This window comes from Dryobates pubescens, chromosome 18, assembly GCF_014839835.1.
Source record: "Dryobates pubescens isolate bDryPub1 chromosome 18, bDryPub1.pri, whole genome shotgun sequence".
Taxonomy (NCBI): domain Eukaryota; kingdom Metazoa; phylum Chordata; class Aves; order Piciformes; family Picidae; genus Dryobates; species Dryobates pubescens.
Genome location: NC_071629.1, coordinates 9,768,801 through 9,794,332, shown reverse-complemented (window position 1 = coordinate 9,794,332; position 25,532 = coordinate 9,768,801). Strand labels below are relative to the sequence as shown.

General features: G+C 41.8%; 1 protein-coding gene across 5 annotated transcripts in view; it reads left to right on the top strand.

Annotated features, from left to right (window-relative positions):
* IL1RAPL2 (interleukin 1 receptor accessory protein like 2) overlaps positions 1-25,532 on the top strand; it is a 381,248-nt gene that overhangs the window by 119,905 nt on the left and 235,811 nt on the right. The window contains exon 1 of one of the 5 annotated variants that reach the window (XM_054169508.1): positions 11,780-11,862. The exons of the other annotated variants lie outside the window; for them this stretch is intronic. The gene's annotated coding sequence lies outside the window, so the exon portion shown is untranslated. Of the gene's footprint in view, positions 1-11,779; positions 11,863-25,532 lie in introns of those variants that run through there. 5 annotated transcript variants of the gene reach the window in all.

Genomic DNA, 25,532 nt, shown 5'->3' with positions numbered 1-25,532 from the left:
CCCCTTGTCCTATCACTACAAACTCATGTAAAAAGTCCCTCCCCAGCTTTTTTTTAGGTCCCCTTCAGGTACTGGAATTGACAGGCAAACATGCTTGTGACCATCTGCTTGACTATTAGGCTTTTTTGGTAGTGATGTTAATGTTTTGAGAAGCCTTTAGCAATATCTCCTGGAATATTTTTGTAGAAAAGTGGCAGCCAGAAAAAATAGTGAGGTGTTTGGGTTTTTTTAATTATTATTATGTTTTTACTTAGCCCTCCCTAATGACACTGTATTTTTGGGGCACCTTTTATTGGATTGAAGCACCTTCCTGAGCTAATGACTCTGCAAGAGGAAGAGCAGTTACTCTGGTTACCCTGGAACAAGCCACCCAGCAGCTTGAGGAGTATCTTTGATAAATGTTCCATGTGGCAAAATGCTCCTCCTCAGTGGCGGAGGCTTGCCCTATTCTGTTTGAGTTGCTGGATGCTCCATCCTTGACTGTGTGGTGATCACAGTTGGGACAGGGATGAGCTTTCTAATCTGTAGACCTTCTGGCAGAATGGTGTCAGCTGTAGCTAGGCCTTTAAACATTAACTCAGTACAAATGTTAAATACTAATGTGTACTAGCATAAGGCACTGAACAAAATCCAGATGCCTGGGGAAATGAAGAGGATCCGTTCTCAAGATTTTTAAGACACTCACCCCACCCCCCCAGGAAACACAGGGAGCACTGAAAGGGCCATCCTTAAAACAATGACTATAATGAGTAAGCTGCTCATATATGGGGTGTTGGGCAAACAATGAACCTTGGGCATGGCAGGGAGATCCATTGAATAGTTCATCTCTGCAGACTCTTCTGGTTTAACAACAAAAAACACAGAGGGAGAGAACATATAAATATATAATAGCTATAAATCACTGGGTTGTTCAATTATTCATATCCATACAAAACCTCTGCATTTATTTTAAGACAGAGAAAACTGAAAAGGCTTATTACTCCTAGTTGTTTTTTAATATAAGCAATAGAGGAACAGTGGTAAATGATCTTTGTTTTCTGTTCTTTCATGGAAGTCATAGTGTTCATTTTTTTGAGCGGTTTATTAAGCCAGTTCACTGCAAAATTTGTTAAACAATAGCATTGACCTTCCAGCAAATGGCACAGAATAACGGTGAGAAACAACTTTTGCTTTCCAAATTGTGTATTCCTGGTGGACAGAAACATGCCATGTAACCTTGAGGACAAAGCAGATATTCTCTCATCCTTCCATGGACACCTCTCAGTGGTGTCATGGGCAAGAGCTATTCAGTGAATAGCAAAATGAAAATAAGAGAGAAATTTGGAGCCTGTTAGCATTCATGCTGAAAATTTGAGATTAATTAGATAAATGATTCAGTATGAAGTATTTGCCTAGATCGTTTTAATGGGACAAAATTTCCTGCTGATGTCGTTTCATTGACCTCAGGGAAGGTGAGTCACTGCAACAGAGAACTTGGCCTGTTATTTCATTATAATATAGTATTGGCTCTGATTTAGCACCCGTTTTTTTTTCCCCATTAATCCCAAATTAAATGCTTGGCAATAACGATTATATGGCAGTGGATGACTTGCCAAGTTCAAAAGTGCGTGCAACAGCAGCTGTCCTAGTGCTGAGCTGACCCCAGTGCTTGGCCGTACACAGCCTGCAGAAGTGGCGCTGTCTCTGTTGAGAGGAATCGATTGCCTAACCTGAAGAATTAATTTCTCCCCATCCACTGCAACTCCAGGCTTCCCACAATGTTTAATTGTTAATCTCATGGCATCCTCCGCTGGTGCTTCCTTGCGCTTGTTGCTTTGAGAGAGCTCCTCTGCTCCTTGTGCTGCTGAAGCAACTGGGTGATGTTTGGGGTGCTGCACAGCGTACACTGGGAAGGCCTTACCTGTGGCTGCAGGGGAAGCAGGACCTGGTATGTACGCTGAGCGTGAGAGCACACACCATGTATGTCTTTGCTTTTGCATAGCAGGATCTTTAATGCTATTTAATGTAGCTTTCTATTTATGAATTATGTAGCTTACATTTCACACACTCTGGTTACAGCATATGAATTTTAATCAGCCCTTTCTAAGTTCTGCTACAGGTTTTGGTGCAGCATCTAATGCCTCTAGCATCTTCTTCTACAAGTAGCTTCAATCTTCATCTAAATTTGGGGCACATGTTTCCCCTCTCCATTTGGCTCAAGTAAAATTTGATGATCTTGGCTAAGAGAATATGGTGCTGAGCTAAAAGACTTTTGGTTTCAAAATGGCCTTTTGTTAAGAGTTCTTTTTTTCCTCTGGCTTCTTGGGAAAATAGCCTTTTCCTTCAGCATTCCTTCTCTCTATATATGCCTGTGTACAGCTTTATGTATTTACTTTTGAGTGATCGATTCTCAACATAAACTGTATCTTTAGGCAGTTGTTATTAACAGGCACTAAGAGACCTGACTCAGAAATTTTTGAGGTCAGGTGGACTGTTTCAGTTGATCAGTTGATCTACATGATTCTTGAGTAAGATTGATAGACATGGAAGCACACTAAGTAGCTCCCTGTCCACACACTTATCAGTCAGATCACTAATTCTCTTTGAATATGGTTTAACCCTTTCAAGATTTCTAGGAAAAGTTACTGTAATGGCCCTTGCAGCTTCAGAGAAATAATACAGACTTTGTAACAGAGTTGTTAGTCTGGGAAATCTGCTAGTTAAAGATTTCTGTACAGCTCTTCCCTGGTGCCATGAAACTCTCCAGTTTCAAATGTTCCGTCACAGCTCAGTGATAATAGCCTAGAGATTGAAAATTGGCGTTTTCTTCATTCTGTATGTTCCTTTTCTGCTCTGTCATCATTGTACATAAACTGTGTAGAAAAAAAATTCCCTGAACAGGGATCGAGTGTATTATTTAACCTCACAGAATTTAGCTCTGAGAATATTGAGAAGGAGTTTAAATTTTGAAGATGAGTGATCAGCACTGCAGTCACTAGCTAGGTATGTATGCTTATTCCTGCATAAGTCTGCAGGCAGAACATCAAACACTTTATTGAAGTGCAAAAATAAAGCATTGGTAGCACTTTTGTGGTTCTGAGCCCATTCCTAAAGAGCTGCTTCTTCTAGCCAATGACTGTTTTAGGAAATGGAAGGGATTGTATCTTCTTTCAGCTTGAAATGAAGAGTTGTCACATGAGTACACAAACACAGCCTTGTATGGCCAGTGTGTTTTCTTTTCCACTTCTGTGTTGATGCAAGTAAAAAAAAAAATTAATTAAAAATTCCAGAATTTACCCCTGTTGACTTCCATTGCTGGTCCTGTCTTAGAGAAGGCAGGCAATGCTGTTTAATTAGGAGAAGGAAAGACTTCTGCTCCTGTAATCATTACTAAAATTTTCAAAGCTATTTCCTCTGAAGTGCTTTGAAGCCTGGTTCTTGACACTCAAGTTAAATATGATGGAATTAATTTTGTAGATGGCCTCATCATAAAAAGCAAGATAACATCAGCTCTAGGAAGAGTATTCCAGTTAGTGAGTTAATTTTAATTATATGGAAAAAAGATCTGTTTTACTCTGATAAGTTACTGCTTGTCATTGCTTTGGATTTTCTTGGACGTTCTCCAGAGCAGGTAGAAGGTTAGCTAATTATAACATGTGAATAGAGAAGAGAGTCTTATTGATACCCTCTCTGCAAACAAAACTATTTAACACTGCTTGTAAGAGAAAATTATAGGCTGCAAACAAATGATACTCTTCACACCTAGACTTACACAATGGTAAGCACTTTCTCCAGTATTCCCATAGCAACCGGAAAATAGTAACACAAATGTAAAGTGATGTATCAGCGACATTGCTGATATCTTCTCTCTGCTGCCTTCAAGTATCTTCTCTCCTGTTCAAGGTGCTCTGGCTCAGAGCTGCTCCAGAGTAGTCACAAAGATGTCTCTGTATGCCTCTGGTTTCTGAAGCTGCTTCACCATGATGTGGTGTCTGCAGTCTCACTGACAGAACAAGCCCTCGTTTCCAGACCAGAGAGGAGCTTGGCCGCTGTATGAGTAGCAGCAGAGGGAGAATGAGCCTCCCCCTGTCACCCTGGGCAAGAGGCTTTTTTTTTTTTTGTGGTGGCAGCTATGTGGAACTCCCCAGTAAACCTAGTGGAAGACAGGAAAAGTTTAGTGTCCTATTTTTTAAAAACTGGCTTACACCATGAAGTGTATTAAGTTCACTTAAGGAATGAATGAATGCCAGTGTCTTGATCCTTATGAAGCTCTTCCAGCTTGAGATGATTCTTCTATGATTCTGTAATCTCACAGAGACCTTGTTAGCTTTGTAACATTGACAAAGTAGGTGCTGTTAGTGTGCACCTTTTTGTTTTCTTGTTGGTGTTCGCAGTTACTTCATGTTTGTTATGATCTCAGTCTATGTTCTTGGCAATCTGGGTTATTTTCATACTAACGACACATTGAAAGTGTTGGTATTTACAGTATTTATGGAAAGGTGCTAGCTGAAATAGGAAGCTTCACTTCCAAAATTCCAATATTTATGCAATTATTTTCTTCCAGCGTGGACTACAAAGCCATTTAGAAGTTCAATACGAGATACAGATACTTTGCCATGCAATTACTGACACCAGTAAAATCAGAATGTTTTGTTTTGATTTCCGTTGCATTATGATTTATGATGGTATAAGAAGTAAAGTGTTCTGGCCACCCGATAAGCTGAAAACTAAGTGTACTTGACACTACCAGAATTAGAGTCCAGGGGTTTTCTTCTCTAAAAGACTGAAAAAGAAGGGGGGTTAGTGGGATAGATCAGAACATTATTTTAACAACAACAAAAAAAATAAAAATAGTTGCAAATGTAATTGGAACCCATGCATGCTTAACATGTCTGGCTTTTTTATTCAGCCTAAACCCTTGACATTGATGATATCACAGACTTTTATGTTCCACAGATGGATAATGCGTTGTGTCAATTTCTCAGCCTTCTGATAGTGCTGAATGTATCCTTGATCTTACATTATGAAAGAGACTGAATGGTAGATCTCGATTTATCTTTGCTGTACCTTTTATCATATTGTCTTCTTTATTTTCATGTCATCTCTACCTTTGCTTTTGCTCCTCTGATCTGAGAAGTCCCAACATCTTCAATCTCTACTGATAAGGAAGAATCAGCATGACTTTAATCATTTTTATTGCCCCTCTTTGAAACTTTTATAATTCTGCCACATCCTGTTGGATGTGGTGTGACCAGAATGAAATAGGACACTTCATGCTTTTTTATATGCTCTCCTCCCCTTTGAAGTGCTTTTGAACTTCTCTCTTCAGTTGCAAGTAAAAGATACATTCAGCTGGGCGGAGGCAGTATCTGTTTGGAACGGGCAGATTTATTTTGCCTTGCAATGACTTTGGGCATGCCACTTGAAATCAAGTGGAAGACAGTGCCAGTATCTTGGAAGTATTGTACCAAATGCGAAAGTACAAGTTCCTTTTGAATAATGCATAATTTATCACGCATTATGCTATTAATAGAGTGAAGAGTCTAAGATTGCCTAAGACGAAAGTTGAGAATTTGGTTGGAAGGGAAAATGCTGTTGTTAAGTGAAACTTTTCAAATGCATTTTCTTTGACCCACATTTTTGAGAGTTCTATTGTTGTTTAGAAATGGGTTTTAGCTCTTTTGATGAGTGAAGGAAGACTGTTCGTAGTTTCTCTTCTCTTCATATTTCTCTTTAGAGCCACGATGTCTTGACTGGCCACAGCAAGTGCAAGCAAAAGGGCTCACAAAAATACTGTTTTAGTTTCTTAATGAACAAAAGAATAAGTTGAGAGTTAAAATTCCTGTATTTCTTTGGTGTTTTGTGTTTGGAACTAGCCCTGGTTGGGCACTGACATGGCTTTTTGTTTTTCCAAAGCTAGAATCTCCACCACTGGAGTTAAAAAAACTGAGTCCTGTGCAGAATTGAAACGTTGTAGAACTGAGCAATCAATGCCTTTCAAGATCAGACTTGCAAACTGTACCTGATTTTGCTGTGTTTCTAGTTACTGGCTTTCATGGTCTACAGAGGTTCTCTGGTGACCTTTTCTGAATGCTGGTTGGCTATAGTTTTTGTGGCAGTTTATCGTATCATTGAAGTAAATAGAGAAAAGTGAAGAAGAGTAGATAGATAGAAAAAACTAAAGAGGCTGAAGTCTTGCTAATACCAGTGACATTGAATGTGCAGCCTGGAACAGCTCCTTGTTCAGCAGGGAAGTTTTGTCAAAATGAGACTAAGGAGATGAGGATCCAACCGAATTTATGGGACTGCTCTCTGAGGAGTATCATAAAGCTGTGTGCTTACCCTGTTATTTATCTAGTCAAGTTTGAGATTGGTACAAAGCTGCTTTAATTTTGGTTTTGTCATGATACTGAGAACAACAAATGATACAGTACAGAAGACAGCAATCCTCCCCATCTCATCCATTTTATTCAGGTGCACTTGTTTTTAAATGGAAGACAGATACAGTGTGTTGTGTGGTTTGGTGGGGGGTTTTTTTGTTTGTTTTGGGTTTTTTTTATTATGCACTGCTAAGTGTAAAGGATTCATTGTGCATCTTTTCATTGCTTGTTTCTAAAATCTCCAGTAACTGGATTCAGCAGCATGTCTGATGCAGTCAGTGCATAGTGCCCAACAGCACCATTGGACATGTTAACCGAGGAACTAGTCTGCACCATTGACTAACCTAATTCCAGGAGTTTAACTGGTTTGAAAGGACAGGAATGGAACTGTGAAACCTGTCTTGACACTTGGTCATTTCTTTTTGATGCTAATGGGGTTAACATCCTCCTCTGCCGTCATGAATTAGAAATTTTCATCAGTTGGCTTTTAGCCCACAGGGCTATTAAATGGAATGATCAAATGCAAACAAAGTCACTGTAAAGTCTCTCAAAGTTTTTCTCCTGCCACACTAATAGCAAAAATGTATAAATGAAAATGTAGATCACTGGAAGGTAGCAAAACTAGGAACAGGAAATAGTATTAGTGATAAAAGCAGTAGTCATGAACGATCTGTTTTCTCTAATGGTATCAGACTAGTAGGAAACTGAACATCCCTAGAATACTTTAATATTGGGGTGAATGCCACTCCAGGTAGTGTCTAATAGACAAAACAACAGAATGAAGATTTAAAAAAACCCAGCAAACCAAAGCTGTAGAACCTCATATTGTCCTAGCAAATTGTACCTTGGGAGTGTTTTTCTGTGAACTCTGTGTCTGTGTCTTAGAAAGCAGCTGGAGGAATTTACACTGGCTTTGGACTTGTACCTTGCACTTCCTTCAGTCTGATGATTTCTGACTCACACTAACACATGCACATATAGAGTCATAGAATCATTTAGGTTGGAAAAGACCCTTAAGATAGAGTCCAACCATAAACCTAACACTGCCAAGCCTACCACTGAACATCATCCCTCAGCATGCGATGACTCTACTACTGCCCTGAGCAGCCTGTTCAATGCTTGACAACCCTTTTGGTGAAGAATTTTTTCCTAACATCTAGCCTTAACCACTCTTGTGCCTATACAAACACACAGAGATCATTTAGCTTTACAGTGTTACATGCAGAATTTCATGACACAACCCTAGCTTGGTAGACTCTGGCTAGTACTCTGGTTATCTTCCAGCACCAGTCCTATTTTGTGTTTCTCGGTTGGTGTGATGTATACAATGGAAGAGCAAGGTGAAATAAAATACTGACTTGTACTTGACTGGGAACTTCAAATGTTTAACTCAGCTCTTAAGTTGTTGCTTTCCAGATACCTCTTAAACTGCCTGAGTTAAATAATTCAGTCTCTCTTGCACAGGAATGACTTGTGTTTGTCTTTTTTTTTGTGCCTTTTTTTTACCTTGAGGAGAGGGTGTGTGTGTTGGAGAGAGACAGTTTATTAACATGTCATGTTTTAGAAACTAATCCTATTACCACCATTCCCTGTAGAAAACAAGCTCAGGCATGTGGTGCTCACAGCACTGCAGGGCTTCTTCCAGCGGGAAGGCAGCCTCCATTCTCGGTGGCCCGTAGGTAATCTCTCTCCTGTACTTCTGCCTCTAGGGCACTTTTCAACATTCTGAGCTTAATGTTGCAATTTGATAAATGCTAATTACCACAATAAAGATTGCTCTTACATGCTGATTAGGATGTCTTTTTATCCCTAACCAAAGTAAGATTACATATCATTGTCAGTGTGGTTAAGCCCAGTGAACTTGACTGATCATTTCAACGTGTCGCTTCGTACCATACAACATTTTAGTACACCAAAGTTGATGTAGATGACTGTAGAAACGTGATGAGTAGGGATGTATGAATCTTTCATAATGAAGCATGAAATAAGATGGAATTCTCTTGGAACCCAATCTTGCAGACACTGATTTAATGGAACTGTATCCCCTAGTAAAACAAAATTGGAGCCAGTTATAAGCACTGACACTAATCCAAAATTTGTTGTCAAAACTGTTTTTCAGTTAGTTAAAAAAAAAATGGAAAAAAATAAAAGTGATGGGGGAAAAATATATGTGTGTGTATTCAGAAATAGTCATCTTTCCAAGAGAGGAACTTCCTTCTATATTTTGGCTTCAATGATTTAACAGATTTATTCATGCTTTGCAGGGGTTATCACAGGAGGGGGGAAAAAATTAATCATTGATAAGCACCAAAAGAAGTAGGGTTTGCAATCCTAACCTACTGATCAATCAGTGGAAAACATGGGCAGAAACTGTGTGCCTGAAACAGTGAGTTGAAGGTGAAGTCCTCTGACCACCTCTGGAATTTAAAGGAGATATGGAGGAAATCTGAAGAACACTTGGAGGATTTGGAAGGGCTAAGGAAATGTCAGAACGTTAAGCAGGGAGAGCAGAGAAATTTAGGTGTGAGCTAAGAAAGTCCTATAAAATAAGGGATAGTATAGAATAGGTAATGAGTGCTGCTGCTTGAGTTCTGCAGGTCTGTGAGTAAGGGGAGACTCTGTGGACTGCATGCCAGCAAAGGTAATTCTGGCTGAAGAGAAGCTGGGGTTAATAGAGCACTCTGAACAATGTGGAGCTCTCTATCTCTAGAGTCTCACGTGTGCTGCCATTTACCAAGTTCAAGAAAGATGCCTTAAAGCTCAGAAGTCAGTGTGGGGTTACTTGGATAATCTGGGCAGTGGGAAGCCTTACTGTTGAAATGGGACAGAACAGTTGTTTTTGCAGCAAAATAAAGCCTGTACGATTTAGTTAACATCTGGGAGTGAAGGAAATGCCTACTTTGGGAAGAAGAAAAAACCCCAGCAGTGTTGCTGTAAGAATAACAGGCTGCAGCTTGGCTTTGCACAAAATAACAGAAAATTTGTAATTTCTTAGGTGGGAGGTTCTGAAGTTTTCTACCAGAAGTGGTGAAGGTAGAAAGCAACCAGTCGTCAAGCTGAGCTTAATCAGCTGATAAAGATTAACTGTTGTGTTTGTGAGTAGCAGCAGCAAAGCTGTGTTTTTAAGCCGTACTTATTGATGCATTTGTTTTTCCCCTTCTCCAGATAAGAAATGGATCTGACAACAGCTGGAGACTTTCAGCCTTTCCTATTCTCTGTCTGGCACCTAAAGTAAAGCCCTACTTTTGGCTGCCTGCCCTTTCCCCAGGTTCAGAGGAGAGGCTGAAAAGGCACCAAAAAAAATGGCTGGCAGTGAAATTTGGCAGTCAAAAATGAATGTTTGTTTGTTCGATGGATAGGTTTTAACAGCAACAACAAAAACAATCAGATTGCAGTAGCAAGTCCAAGTCTCCTAACGTCCTGCTTTCGACCAAATTCGAGTGAAAAGTTGATCCCTAAAATTGCTACAAAAAAGAAACTTGAAAACATATTTTGTTTTAACCTTTGGAAAGAATGATATGGATGTTATTTGGATGAAAATAACTGGTGAAAAGTAAAATGAAGCCTCCTTAATAGCAGGGGTTCTCTTGGGATTTGTATAGATAGTTCAAAAATTCCCACCATAAAAAGACACATTTCGGTTTAACTGTTTGGAAGCAATTTGTGGGAACTGTATTCCTCTGAAATGTCTTCATTTTTATCAAATAGGCTGGGTTTTTTGAGTAGAATGTTCTGAATGTCAAGTCTGTCAACTTCTGAACTGTGTGCCAGACTCTGTTATTAAATCAGAAAATGGAAATAATAATTGCAAATGATCCACAGTGTCTTTGGCTGTTGCCTGTGCTTACAATTGCCAGAGTCACTCTTCTCTATTAGGAAGACATGGAAATAATTGGTGGGGTTAAGAGAAACATGACAGCTGAAGATGCTTAAGTTTATGGCAGATTTGGAAGGCTACCTGTTGTGTATCTTCTGAACTAGAGATGGGGGGAACCAGTGTTGTTGCAGTCTGGGGCCCCTCAGTTTTGGAAAGATGTTGACTTGCTGGAACGTGTCCAGAGAAGGGCAACAAAGCTGCTGAGGGGTTTGGAGCATAAACCTTATGAGGAGAGGCTGAGGGAGCTGGGGTTGCTTAGCCTGGAGAAGAGGAGGCTCAGGGGTGACCTTATGACTCTCTACAACTACCTGAAGGGAGGTTGTAGACAGGTGGGGGCTGGTCTCTTCTCCCAGGCAACAAGCACCAGAACAAGAGGACACAGTCTCAAGCTGCACCAGTGGAAGTTCAGACTGGATGTTAGGAAGAAATTCTTCATAGAGAGAGTGATTGCCCATTGGAATGGGCTGCCCAGGGAGGTGGTGGAGTCACCATCACTGGAGGTGTTTAGGAGGAGACTTGATGGGGTGCTTGGTGCCATGGTTTAATTGATTAGATAGTGCTTGATGATGGGTTGGACACGATGATCTCCAACCTGGTCTATTCTATTCTAGTCTAGTCTAGTCTATGTCCATATTTTGACATTCTCCCACCCAAGCAGCTGTACCTGGCTCCTGTGCGTCCTGCCTTGCAGAGTGGCACCAGCTTTCGGTGCAGACACCTCTGAGGGCTCATGGAGGGGGTGGGAAGTAGCAGCTTAGAAAAGAATCTTCCAAGGTGTATTTTTGTTTCACCTTCCTTTCTATGACCTTTCTACCTTGGCTGAAATATGACCTCTAACGGTTAAACTATAGGTAGATAAATTTAAGGCAGAAAAATGTTCTATTTATTTTTTCCCGTTTGTATAGCAGTCCTGTTAATAAATAGTGCTTCTCTAGTCAGAGATTTTGTTTACATCTATAAACTGCTCAGTCTATTTAAAAATATGACAAAAATCTTGTTATCTTGTTTTTGCTGACCTTCCTCCTAAAATGGATGTGACTGATGACCTAATAGGTAATAGGGAGAGATTGTGTATTAATATTTAATAGGGATAGATAGTTTTATTACTGAAACATGTGAAATGCTCTCACAGCTGTCAGCTGTAATTACTGCCTCTGTCTAAAAGGTGCATACACAATTTGTGTGTTTATGGAATTAGGTTTAGAAAGTCAAGATGATCAAACTTAAGCACTTAAATAGCCTGTGTTTGTCAGAATTAACTATTGTGATTGTAGGGCTTTAAATACCAGCATGTTTCGGTGCATAAGGAATTTGGGTTTTAACCCTTATTTAATCCCTTGTGTTTCATCACATGGATGGATCTTCCTGCAGCTTTAAGGGTCAGTGCTGATCTCACAGGCAAAGCAAATGTTACAAGCGAATCAGCAGAGCTGTCTCCAGATCAGATAAGCAATGCCATGGCAGACTTCATGGTCAGGAGAGCCTGCGGTGACCCTGGTCTCTGTCTCTGTGGATGGTCTTCAGCCAGGGTTTTGTTGCCTCTCAGCACTGAATCCTGCTCCTGCCTGGTTTTCAGTTTCTAGACTTCGAACTCCAGCTGTGCAGGTGGTTTGACACAACTTTGAGGTAATGCTGCTATATTACTTGGCAGATTCAGAATATTTGGATCCCCAGAGCCAAAGGGAACTCATGAAATGTCTGAAACAGAAAAGGCTTAAACCAGATATTGCAATTCACAATGGAAATAGATGGGGTTTTTTTCTAGTGGCTGATAAAGTTGGTTTTATTTATTTTCATTTGATGTTCAAGTGACAGATTTTATCAGCCTAGAGGTTCTCTTTGAGTATTTCCATTCCAACAGGCAAATACTAAAAGCAAAGCTTCCTGAGCTTTCTGTCACTTCTGCTTTCTGTCAACATATACACAGTCCAAAATTGTATCCTGTTATTAAATGAGTGAGAACAGTGTGCTGGAAGCATGGTTATCCTCACCCCAAGGGCAGATATCTTATGAAAAAGTATGTATCTTCACAGTGCAATGTTGTTTGTTTTTCTTTCCCTTGAAATCTCACCGCGGTGTGATGAAGTTAATTTGGTTGCTCTTGTTTATAATACATGCTTCATGGGAATGTATGGTAAAGCTAAAGAACTGGATTCTGTACTTTTTAAAGAGCAGTTCAGACTTAAAATAGGATTTTATTTCAGGGGAAAGAATAGGAATTGTGCTTCAGGGACTGAGAAGTTTCCTTATCAGTGATCAAAAGAACTTCTCAGATCAAATTCAGAGTTAGCTTTTGAGTGACATCAGCTCAAGCTGTCCACTGCTTGGCTGCTCTATATACTAGGGTGATAAGGACTACTGCTACTTTATTCTTCTGTTTTCTGCTTAAAGACAGGAAAGCTTTAATATACAGAGACTGACCTTTATTATAACAAGCATATTCCCTGGGCTGTCTGAGTATGGCAGCTGTGCCCAAGTCAGCCTTGTACAGTGCTCAGAAATGCAGCTGTTGAGGTGCTTTCACTCAAGTATTGCTGCAGGTTCCCAAGGGGTTTATAGGTGTGTTTTTTCCTGTTTGTTTATTTTTAAGAACATAGAGACCATCAGAAGTGGGAATGATTTGGGCATGTGTTCACGCAGGTTCAAAGGCTCTGAGTTTCATATTTTTATGGGTCCCTAAACCAAGTTCAGTGGTTTTCCCTTTTTAAAATTCCCCAATCCCCCTGTCTTAGCCCTTGTCATTTGGGATGCAGCTCAGATGTGCTACAATGCTCATACCCCTTGAATTTCTGCTAGGTTTAGGTTTTCTTAGGACATCATTTTCTTTGCCCACTGATAGAACATGCTTTAATAATGTGAAAAAGCAAACCTGATGAATGCAATCTAGATAAAGGACTGGTCTGGAAGGATGTGAACTTTGGAGGTGGTCAGTTTAAGAGTCAATTGCTGTATATATGTGTAAGATTCATATACATTACCAATATCTCTTTTGAGACTTTGAAAATTCCCAAATACAGAGGACAGTCTGTGTTCTCATATGAATCACATCTCATCTCAGATGAATTCATGTTTTCTAGAAAAGCTGAAAGTGTGATGTCTCTCCAGTTCCTGTTAAAGCATTAGAAGAGGGAAATCCCAACCTTCACACACTCATCACTTCCTGGGCTCCGTGGCAGATCTGCAACTGGGCGATACTTGGGGGCTGCAGGGTACCAGCTGTCAGCACCTGGGACTGCACCCTCAGCAGCTTCCCCTTCTGGAGCTCAGAGCTGTAGTGTTCATGTAATTGCTGCCTGCGTGTATTAATGTAGTAATTATGCAATTATGACACTTGTGTGACTGTACTGTCTGTGTGGTATATGGAAATGATACAATGATTATAAAGCCATTATGCAATAGAGCAATGTGCCAGTAAAATCCCATGCCTTTCCTGCACTGCTGATAGGTACCTGCACTCTGTAAAAGGACTGGCTCTCGCTGGAAGGTTGGTGAAGTTTGTTTATTTTTATCTGGTACCCTTTGCTGTGAAAAATTTAGCCAATTTCCTCAATTCAAGCTTTAATGGTTTCCCCTAACTACTGGCCATCTGCTGTAGTGTGGAAAGATTTCCTACAGGGATGCTTGCCATTGCTGTCATATCAGCTCAGTGTTTAGCTGTCATCTTTCTGTTGTGATAAAAGGTTTCTGAACTGACAGCTGTCACATACGTGCTTAGGTAGCAACTGAGAAGATCCACTGATGGGCTAAAGCTGAATTCTTTCACTTGGTCATTGTATCTGAAGAAGATAGGAGCAGATAAAAGCTTTTCTTTGGTGCTTTAAAATGAACTGTAGAATTTAATTTAACATCTGTAACTTACCAACTTTACTATAGGGCAAGTTCCCTTACTATATGAAGTCAAAGGAAATCACTGTAATGCTTAATCCTACCAGACATGGTCATGCCTAATTTTGCAGACGTGGAATTTCATCTATTTTGGTAGGACAACATTTGTGCATAAACCTCAGTCTTTTTACAAAAAAGGTTTTGAAGGTATATTTCATATGGGAGGTGATAATGACTTAGTTTTGGCCCATTTCCTGAATTAAGATTTTCTGATAGTTTCACTAAAAACAAGCTGCTGCTGTTTGCAGCCCAGTGACTGTCTAGGGACCTTGAGAAGCAAGTCCAGAAGGGAAAAAAATACAGTCTGGGCTGAAAAGTCTTCAACAGTGCCAGCAGTCCTGTATCTAGAAGACACTCTCTGGTGTAGAGACTACCTCGTCAATTACACTTGAAGAGGGAAAGAAGATGGATGGGCATGGGCATATTGAGGGAAGATTTTATTTCAGCCTTGGTGAGGTTTTGCATCTTAGCACCTTTGGGATTTGTTGCTGGCAGGTGAGAGCGTTACTAGAGAAAGCATTTTGGGGAAAATTGCATGTAGAGCCCCTGCCCAAGGGTTGTCCTCTGTTCAGGATGTGTCCAGCCAGTGCCATAGATTGCATGAGCTAGGGAGAATTGCGACCTATGGTGAGCTAGCAGCAGCCATGCTCTAGTGCAGGGATGTGAGGAACTCTGAGAGCCCTCCTAAAAGGGAAAGTGGGCATCGCTTTAGAATAGTGTTGCTTCCAGAGCATGGCTATGTGGCTATGTGGATGTAGCATCTGAGAGCCTGTGCTGCCTGTCATGGCATGTCTAAGTGAGCAGTTACTATGCAGGAGTAAGACTTGGATCTGTTGCAGACACCTGTGTGAAACCATGGGTGCTACAATTGGTAGCAGGCAGAAAAGCAAACAGAATGTTATGGGTTATTAGGAGAACAAAGTGGAGAAACATTGTTGTGTCTCCTCATAGATCTATGCTGTTCCAGCCCCTTCAATACCTCTTGTGGTTTGGGTGCCTTTTATCAGAATAGAATATAGAATAGACTGTAGACCAGACTAGACTAGTAGACAACCTATGCAAGGGCCAAGAGCAGGGTTTGGGCAAGGATGGGGTGTCCAGGAGGATCACAGAGACATTGCCTAGACAGGCAGGAAGGAAATCAGAAAAGCCAAAGCTTGACTGTTGAATCCGGGAGATTTCCTCTTGCCATTTTGTCTGTGCTATTCCCATCTGCTGTTCTACTGGCTCTTCATAGAAAACTAAACTGCCCTCTCTTCTCTTTTGCTTTTTTTCCCCTTCCTACACCAGTTTCTTCTCCATGGCTCCTTTCCTGCCCAAACCTGCTATGCACTTCTGAGACCTCTTCTTTACCGTACACCATGATTTTGTCAAGCCACTCTGAGGCGCCTGACATCAGAGCAGCACTCCTCAACAGCTCCATGCTGCCCAGTGGCATGCTGGGGCTCTGTGCAAACCCACCCAGGGAACACAAAAAAAGCAGTACAGGGCCACAGACTGTACATCTGCCATCAGTCTGGCAATGACAAAAGCGGATCTTTGTTTTCAGACAACATGGATGGACTCAGACATCTTCACCGACCACTCTCAGACAGAGTCTTGCAGTGCTCTGGGGGACAATTCAGACCTCAAGTGGCCAATTTGGCATTTTACAATGATGTGTTTTTGTGGATGGTCAAATATACTTTGGAGAAGAAAATGCTTGTGGAGAGTCACATTTTACTCAAGTTTTATAATTGAGTTATTACGGAAGTGTGTAAAAAATAGAGTTTAGAATAGAAGTGCTGACAGTAGAACAGCATGAACACAGCTGTTAGAATATAGTAAATTTGTAAGAAATTGTATAGCTAACAAAGTAGGTCAACAGCTTCAGAGGAGAAAGTGTTTCAGATGGCATGCTGCTCTGTCTTAGGAGATCTTGATGTATTTTCAATATGAGAACAGAGATGGTTTCCCTTCTGTGCTAATTTCTGTCTTTTTTGGTTTTAAAAATATTTATACAGGAAGGTGGAGCTGACCTCCAAATGTGAGTAAATACCAATCCAGCATGTACAGGTACAGCAGTGGGGCACACACATCAGAGACCATAAGGATGAGTATACCACGCCAGATCACAGGTTGCACTTGCCCGGCATCCTGCCTGTGACAGTGGCCAGTAATGGATGGATGTGAATGAGGATGAGAAGGCAGATGGCATGTGTAGCAATTTTTCTAGAGCAGTCTCCTAGACACAAGCAGCTTGTGAATTAGAGACTTCCCAGAAGGGCTGCCCTTGTATGTTACAGTTCTTATGGCATCTCTTCTTCCATGCAAATGCACAGTCTCTTTTTGAACTCTTTCAGCACACTCCTGCAGAAAACAATTGCAGTGCTTAGACTTCTGTGGTCCTCCTGGATAGCTTGTCCCTGCTCCAGCTCAGCGTGGAGTTTGCTTTTCAGCCATGCTGGCTTCTGCATTTTGGGATGGGCTGTGCTTGTACTCCATGGAGGTGATCTCTGAAGATCAGCCAGCTCTTGTGCTTCTACTTGTCCTTTGGAGCAGTGTCCAATAAGGTTCTGCCTATCAGTTCTCCAAGAGGCCCTGAATTAGTGTTACGTGTCCTTGAGACCTCTGAAGTCCTAGCAGTTTGGGTTTCACTCAGGTAGTTTTCTTTATGGTAGTTCCTTAAATATGTCTTTGTGGTGTCTCTACATACACCAGAAGCTCTCCAAAAGACTAGTCCATCTACTTGGTAGTTGGGAAGTCCCTAGGTCCCAGTTGCACTCTGAGGGAGCTGTCACCCAGCTGCATCGATCAGAAGAGCAGGACATTTCCTGATATAGCAGTAGATGAATAAGAAAGCTCCCTAGTGATTTAAAACTCAGAGCACATTATTCTTTCTCTGCTTCTCCCTCGTTCTTGGAAGGATTTACATTACTGTCAGTGAGCTACCCAACACTAGATTTTCATTAGCTCATAATGAAGTTGAAGACCTGAATATTTTGCTCAAATCAATTTACCGCATCTCTGGTCCCTTCAGGGTGCACCTCAAGTCTCTAGTTTCCACTTTGCTCTCCTCTCTTGACTGTTAACCCCTGCTTACTCATCCAGGTTACAGCTCTGATTGGCCACTTAGTTTAACTCATTGGGTTTGGATATGAATATTAGCAGTCCGTAAGTGATAATGTCAAACTGGTTTCGGGGACAAAATTAATCCACATACTTTAGACTTTCTGTAAACAATTCATGTTTCCCTGCACAAATATTGCTGCATAAAGCTGGCACTTTTCAGTCTCCATCCATCTGCACCTCTGTTTAGACCTCCAGTGCCTTAATCCTTAATCTCATCTTCCTTGTGCTTTTTTTGTCCTGAAGCTCTCTTGTCTCGCTATCAGCCTTCCTGTATATCTTTGTTGCCAGCAGTGATGCCCACCTGGTTCAGAATTGTATATTTATAGATGCAGTTGTTCTCTAGAACCTTCAGTTCTGAAAACATGTGAATACCACTGGTACTTTTTCTGACAAGCATATTGCTTAATGGCATAGTTTCCCTGAGGGAGAAATCTTGAGCGCTAACAAGACTGGGACCAATGGTAACATTTTGAAGGAACTCTGCCTTGCCTTCTCAAAAGTGATCTATTTACTGAGGAGGCAAAATTGAACTGTTTTTTTTTTAATGAGTCAAATATTCAATGTTGAAATCACTCATGACAGTGGCATTTACTTGCTCTGTTGAGCCCAGAATGATCTCATTTCCAGTACAAATACCTGCCCTACCTTCACTTTGCTCTGGATCTTTCAACAAATTTGATAACCAGCTTCATGGGGAAATCCTAATGGCTTGGGGCTTTTAAAGCAGCTTCTTGTCTCATTCTAAAATTTGCCTTTTCTATGTATTCCAAAACATCTAATATTTTACAACAAACCACCACATTAGTCCTCTTCTCTGTACTGCAGCTTGAGTGTGTCTCATGTCATTTGTGAGCAATTTCCTCTCAGAACAAATTTATCTCCATTTTTCAAACCTTCATGCTGCAGGATTTCCAGGCTTTATTTCTTCTGTTGGCTGTCCCTTGACTGCTTTTCTTTCTACACAGCTATTTTTTGGACAAGCTGTAAGCACTTTAATTTTGTTTTGAGTTACCAAAACTCCCTTCTCTGTTGATAATATCCGTACTATTTCTTGGATGACACTGCAATCTGGGAGCTGAATATTTCAATGAAAGATATCTGTTCTTTGCAGAATGGAATGCCAACGGTTTGGGGGTGGGTTTTTTTTTTTTGTCTGTTTGGTAATAAACATGTGGGGTTTGTATAGAAATGGGCCCAGACGTGACTTCCAGTGCCAGTCTCCACATCTGAATTCTTCCATGTTTGAGGCATTTATTTTCATGCTGACTTGCAGTTAGATGTTCACGCTATTTTTTCCCTGGGTTATATAATCCTTATCTAGGCAGCTGACACTGCAATCTGAGTTGCAGCAGTACTTAGCAAGGAGTGGAAAAATGATTGGAATGATATGCTTTAACATCTCAGAGTCACAGGATGTGCATCTTATGGTTCCTGACTGCTGAGTAACCTTATTGATAACAAGAATGATACTGAAATACTGACCCTCTTTTTAATAATGCAGCAAAATTGTGCCATTATGTGTGGTAGAGAATTGGAAAAATGATTTACTGCTAGGCCTAGTAAATGGTTGCTATCTGTTATTCAGAGAAAATCAAATACCAAGAATTGAACTTCTTTCTAGCAATGAAATTAATGTTGCATTATCAGCTGCGTTTCAAGTTAATGCTGTTTGCTTTGATTTCACATTTGCAAAGAAGTTTGTTCACAGAGGATTTAATTTTATCTGCGTGATGTACAACAGGTAATGATAGACCACTATTCAACAGATGCAGTAGGGGGATTCATTCTTCAGTATGAGAAGTGTTTTGGCCACAGATACATTTTAAAGGCAGGCAAACAGTGGCTGATGAAGAGCATAACTAGAAGTCTTACCAAGTTGCAGATGATTCAGTCAAGTGTTCTTACCCAAACAATCTGGGTCAGGGCCTATGAGCAAAAATGAAATACTTGCTTTTGAACTAGACACTCATTTGTGGTGTGCAGAGTATGTACTCTTTCATGTGTGAAAGCCTTGAGCTCAGCCTTAATCGTCCATCACTTCATGCTGCCCAGGTGGAAGGCAGCTTTGCAGAAAAGGTCCTGAAGGTCCGTGTGGACAACAAGCTGTTCATGAGCCAGCAGATGTGCTCTTGCCATAAAGAAGGCAAATGATATGCTGGGGTACAGTAGGAAAAGGACTGCCAGCAGGTCAAGGGAGGTGATCCTTTCCCTCTACTCAGCATTAGAGAGGCCACACCAGAAGTACTAGGTCCGTGTCTTCATTCCCTGGTGCAAGAGAGGCATGGACACACTGGAGAGAGTCCAAGAAAGGGCCACAAAGATGTTGAAGGGACTGGAACATCTCACATGAATAGGGGCTGAGGGGTCAGATGCTCTTCAACCTAGAGAAGAGAAGGCTTAGGGAGATTTTATCAATGTATATAAATACCTGAAAAGAAGGTTCAAAGAGGATAGCGCCAGGCTTCTTCCAGTAGTGCCCAGAGGCAATGAGCACAAACGGAAACACAGGAGGTTCCCTCTGAACATCAGGAAACACTTCAGTGTGAGGGTGACTGAGCTAGTGTTCAGAGGCTGTCTGGAGAGGTTGTGAAGTCTCCATCCTTGGAGATATTCAAAGGCCATCTGGACATAGTCTTGGGCGATCTGCTCTAGGTGGCCCTGCTTGAGCAGGGGGATTGGACATGGTCACCTTCAGAGATCTTTTCTAATCTCAACTATTCTGTGTCCTTTGTGAGTTTTCGGCCTTATGACCTGAACAGAACCCTTGCCCAGCATGGAGCATGGCAATATGTGCAGGAGCTGGTGACCACATCATCTGCTTTTACTTGCTGTGAATTTTGTCACTGTTTTGGTTTTACACTTTGCAAGTGCCCCTTGCAGTGTTAATTCTTTTGGCTGCAGTGAAGTTCCTTGGTTACATGGAGTTGTCAGTGTTTGGCCTTCTAGACATCCCAAGTCATAGATTTTCCTGCTGGTAGCTCTGCTGGTAGCTCAGGGGTTTTAAAGCTCAAATTAATTCCATGAGTCAGAACATACCAGTCACAGTAGAAGGATAAAGGAAGGCTAAGAAAGGATCAAAGCATTTTCAGCCATAAGCCTGGGAACAAGAAAACTGAGGTGTGTGTATGGAGAACATCAAAACAGAGTAGGAGCTGGCTTACTGGTGTAGAAGGGACAGAAATAGAGTGGCTGAGATAAGGCTCAAAAATAATGTTGAAATTGTGAATATCTTTGAACAGCTCTATAAAAGTAAGGAATCTCAGTTGCTTGAAAACTTGTATGTGTCAAGTAAGAGCCACTTCTGTTGCTGTGGCTGGAGTGTGTTAATGCTGCCGTGGCCAATGGGCACTCTGCTCATCTGAATCATGGATGCTGTACTGAATTGATATATAGAGTTTGAGTAGTACTTAATCAGTAATAATCATAATCAGGATTAAATTTTAATGGAACTTAGGATAATTAGTCATTTATCAAATGGATTTGGTTGGGGGGCATGTGAAAAGCCTGACAGTGTGAAGCTGCATTCTCCTAAGTTCTTAGCCTGAAAATGTATCTAAAAACCTGAAGTGAACACTCACTGAAAACATGAGCCAGTGCAGCTGTTCTGGCTTGGGAAGAGGGTACATAGAATACATAGAATAAACCAGGTTGGAAGAGACCTTCAAGATCATCGCGTCCAACCCATCACCAATCCAACACCGCCCAAGCAACTAACCCACAGCACCAAGCACCCTGTCAAGTCTTCTCCTAAAAACCTCCAGTGATGGCGACTCCACCACCTCCCCAGGCAGCCCATTCCAATGTGCAATCACTCTTTCTGTATAGAACTTTTTTCTAACATCCAGCCTGAACCTCCCCTGGCGCAGCCTGAGACTGTGTCCTCTTGTTCTGGTACTGCTTGCCTGGGAGAAGAGACCAACATCCATCTGTCTACAACCTCCCTTCAGGTAGTTGTAGAGAGTAATAAGGTCACCCCTGAGTCTCCTCTTCTCCAGGCTAAGCAACCCCAGCTCCCTCAGCCTCTCCTCGTAGGGCTTATGTTCCAAACCCCTCACCAACTTTGTTGCTCTTCTCTGGACTCGTTCCAGCAAGTCAACATCCTTCCTAAACTGAGGGGCCCAGAACTGGACACAGTACTCGAGGTGCGGCCTAACCAGTGCAGTGTACAGGGGCAGAATGACCTCCCTGCTCCTGCTGGCCACACTGTTCCTGATGCAGGCCAGGATGCCATTGGCCCTCTTAGCTGCCTGGGCACACTGCAGGCTCATGTTCAGTCTACCGTCGACCAGCACCCCCAGGTCCCTCTCAGCCTGACTGCTCTCCAGCCACTCTGACCCCAGCCTGTAGCTCTGCATGGGGTTGCTGTGGCCAATGTGCAGAACCCGGCACTTGGATGTGTTAAATCTCATGCCGTTGGACTCTGCCCAACTGCCCAGCCTGTCGAGGTCCCTCTGCAGAGCCTCTCTACCCTCCAGCAGATCAACTCCTGCGCCCAGCTTGGTGTCGTCAGCAAATTTACTGATGATGGACTCGATGCCCTCGTCCAGATCATCAATAAAGACGTTAAAGAGCATGGGGCCCAGCACTGATCCCTGGGGCACACCACTGGTGACTGGCTGCCAGCTGGATGTGGCACCATTCACTACCACTCTCTGGGCTCGGCCCTCCAGCCAGTTCCTAACCCATCGCAGTGTGGTCCCATCCAAGCCATGGGCTGACAGCTTGGCCAGGAGCTTGCTATGGGGAACGGTGTCAAAGGCCTTGCTGAGGTCCAGGTAGACTACATCCACAGGCCTCCCCACATCCACCAGGCGGGTCACCTGATCATAGAAGGAGATCAGGTTGGTCAGGCAGGACCTGCCCTTCCTAAACCCATGCTGGCTGGGCCTGATCCCTTGGCCAACCTCTAAGTGTTGTGTGATTGCACTCAGGATGACCTGCTCCATAATCTTTCCTGGCACTGAGGTCAGGCTGACAGGCCTGTAATTCCCTGGCTCATCCAACCGGCCCTTCTTGTGAATGGGTACCACGTTGGCCAGCTTCCAGTCAGCTGGGATCTCTCCAGTGAGCCAGGACTGATGAAAAATAATGGAGAGTGGTTTGGCCAGCTCATCTGCCAGCTCTCTCAGCACCCTAGGATGGATCCCATCTGGTCCCATGGACTTGTGGGGGTCCAAGCTGCTGAGGAGAGCTCCTATCACTTGCTCATGGAACAAAGGGAAACCATGCAGCTCCCTGGCTCCCTCTGCCAGTTCTGCAGGCCAGCTGTCTGGTAGACGTTCTTTCCAGGTAGTAAAAACTGAGGTAAAGATAATGCTGAGGGTAGATAATGCTATGAAGGAATAGGGGCAAGATGGGTCTGCATGGCTCACAAACCCCATATTATTCTTCAACTGAATACTTGAAATGATGCTTCCATAGAAGCAACAAGATCAAAGAAAAATGGGAATCAAGGGAGGGAAAGTTACTAACTTGGTTTTAAAAGACATTTTTCCTGTTATGGGGGGAAAAAAGTTACTCAGATTTTAAACTTCTTGTACCCTGCATAAGATTAAATATGAGTAAGAACTTTGCTAAATAAAATCTGGGTTGTTTCCTCTCCCCCCCATATCAGAATATTTAATTAGATTGAGCTTCCAGTGTTTTCTTCAAATCTTTCTCTCATTTTTCTTTTAAAACATTTCATTTAGAAGTTTAGTGGATTGACTAATGTCTATTTGAAATGCAAATGAAACTGCTAGATAAGAGAAATGAGGTTTTGCTTGTGTTTTCTAGATATTTTCCATTTGTTTCTAAATAAAAATGTGAACGTGGATTCAATGCTGTGAAAGTCAGATGTTGTACATTTGTTCAGCTGATGGGAAATGTTATGTGGGGTGATTTTTGACCTGCTCTGATGGAGGGATTTGGAGCCTGGCACAGAGATGAGGTGGAGCACCCATGTTTCTGAAGCATCTTTCAGAAATGGTTCCAGAGAAGGCTCTTCCTAAGAACCAGCCTTTCAGCTGTTCAGCTAGAAAAACAGTGGACTCTGATTGTGGATTTGGATGGTGCTTCAGAGAGCCACAGTAGAGTGGCTGAGAGTTTCTAGGATATTTTTCTTTAATTGTTACTTTTTAAGTCAGGCTCAGTGCAATTCAGCTTGCCTTGCTCTGTCTTTGGATCCACATAGGCCAAAGGTGTGAGGCAGGGGATATTAACTCATCTCTCACTTAAAGTAGAGATCTCAAATGCACAGATGCTTTAATTCACATTTCGGCATATTATCTAATTTTTATGGTTAGTCATTACTGTAACTAACTCAACGGAAAGGAAAGAGAAAATTGGTATGGCTTCTAAAATCAATGAGCCATTAAATAGGTGACAATAATCTTGATATAAACTTAGAATATTTAATTGCCATGCAAACTATCTCTAGAGAGCATTACCATTCCGGGCTCTTCTCTAAATATCAAGTGTTTATACTTTGCCCATGAAGTTCAAGGCAAGCCAGCTCTCTGATGGGGTCACCACAGCCCTTTTGCAGCAATATCTAGATTTAGTTTCTTCTATCTTGCATTTTGTGTGTCTGTGTTTGCTTTTGTGGTTTTCTGTCTTCAGTTCTGTGTGAACATATGGGCCTGTGGAGGTGCCAGTTTATGCCCACTGAGGGCTGAGCCTTTCCCATACCCAGGGGTAGGGCCCATTCTTAGCTGCAACTTGGGCTGAGGGTGCTTTGTAGTTGCCTATGTCAGGAGATAGCCTATGCCTTGGAAACCTTCCCAGCTCTTTGCCATTTTTTTTTGGTTTATGTTGTGGAATGTGTTTCCACATTGTGTTTGTTGTTTCAGGGAACGCATCTAGATAAGGAAAAATAAGACAGAGTAATGAGATGGTAAATAGAGACAGAGAAATGTGGCATGGCCTCTCCAGACAGTCAATTGAATTGAGGGTGGATGTCATGGTACTTAAACTGTTATTACCTGGTGGTCTGGCCAAGTAGGATTCTGCACTGCTTTTGTGAGCAAGTGCAGTCTGAGATTGTTTTCTGATCTTGATTTTTGAATAATTGTCCTTGTTTTACTAGCAGCTTACAAATTATAATAATAGTAATGGTGGTTTTCATATTCCTAATTTGCAGTATTTGTAGTATTCTACCAAACCTAGGTATGAGACAAGACAAACAGGACTTACAACTGAAATCACATGCAATGGAGATTGATCTCTTCTCCACAGGAAATAAGAATGTAAACTTTTTGGAAATGATTACATGAAGATAGACAAAAATACTTTATGGAAAAAAACAAACTACATCAATGAAATGTTGTGTTTCATGCTCCTGCCATGCTGAATTTTCAAAGCCTTTCCCCCTTGCTCTGACAGCATTTTCTCACGTGTGTGTTGTGCTCTGCTGTTGAAGATCTACCCTGGGAACATGCAGCACCCCTTTATTAAGTTGCCAAATGATTTTAGCAATCTTATTTTCCACATCTGGTTTTTAAACCGTTTTGAAAAGCAGCCAGGCCTGTGAAAAGAAGTCATGAATTGCAAATGTATGTGTCTCTGAAAGTTACCTCACTTTAAACCTAGCAGTGCTGCTCTGGCACAGTGCAAACAGTGGTGCTTCTGAGTTACTCTGGCAGCAGCCTGATGCTGGTGGATGACTGTAGAGTACTGGGCGTGTGACCAGATGTAGCTCAGGTAGGAAAATTTGTTGTGAAGGACATTCTCTGCTTAAGTGCCTGTGTGCTGGAGTAGCCTCGTAGAATTGCTGCTTTTAGTATCCATTTCTTTTGCTACTTTTATTCTTCCCCTAGTTTTCTCAGGGAAGCTTTTTAACTGCTTCTTCTTCTCATGCTTGGTTTATAAATGTTGAATGTTCAAAGTAAAGTACCAGCTCAACCATATTTTCACATATGAGTCCATGTCCAGCAAATGCATTTTCTTTTCGTTGTGACAATGACCAATCAGCTCCTATAACACAGCAGAAGACATGTATGGCCACAAACCCCCTCTGCCACCATGGTAAAGAAAAGAGATAGGACTTGAAAAACCTAGTCTTCAGCTGAAGCAGCATACTGACAATCTCCTTCTGCCTGCCCAGGGCACTGTCCAGAGCTCAGCCAAGATCAAGCTTCCCTGCTTGCAGAGCTGAGCACTGTGCCTTTTGTTAGGACAACGAAATTGCTTCTCTATTTGCTTGGTCTGTAGTGTAACATAAAGGTCTGCTGTGGCTGGTAGATGATTAATTAAGCTGCAACCTTAAGAACCAGAAATCTTAAGGTCTGAAAGAAACTTTGAACTATTTATTACTATACAGA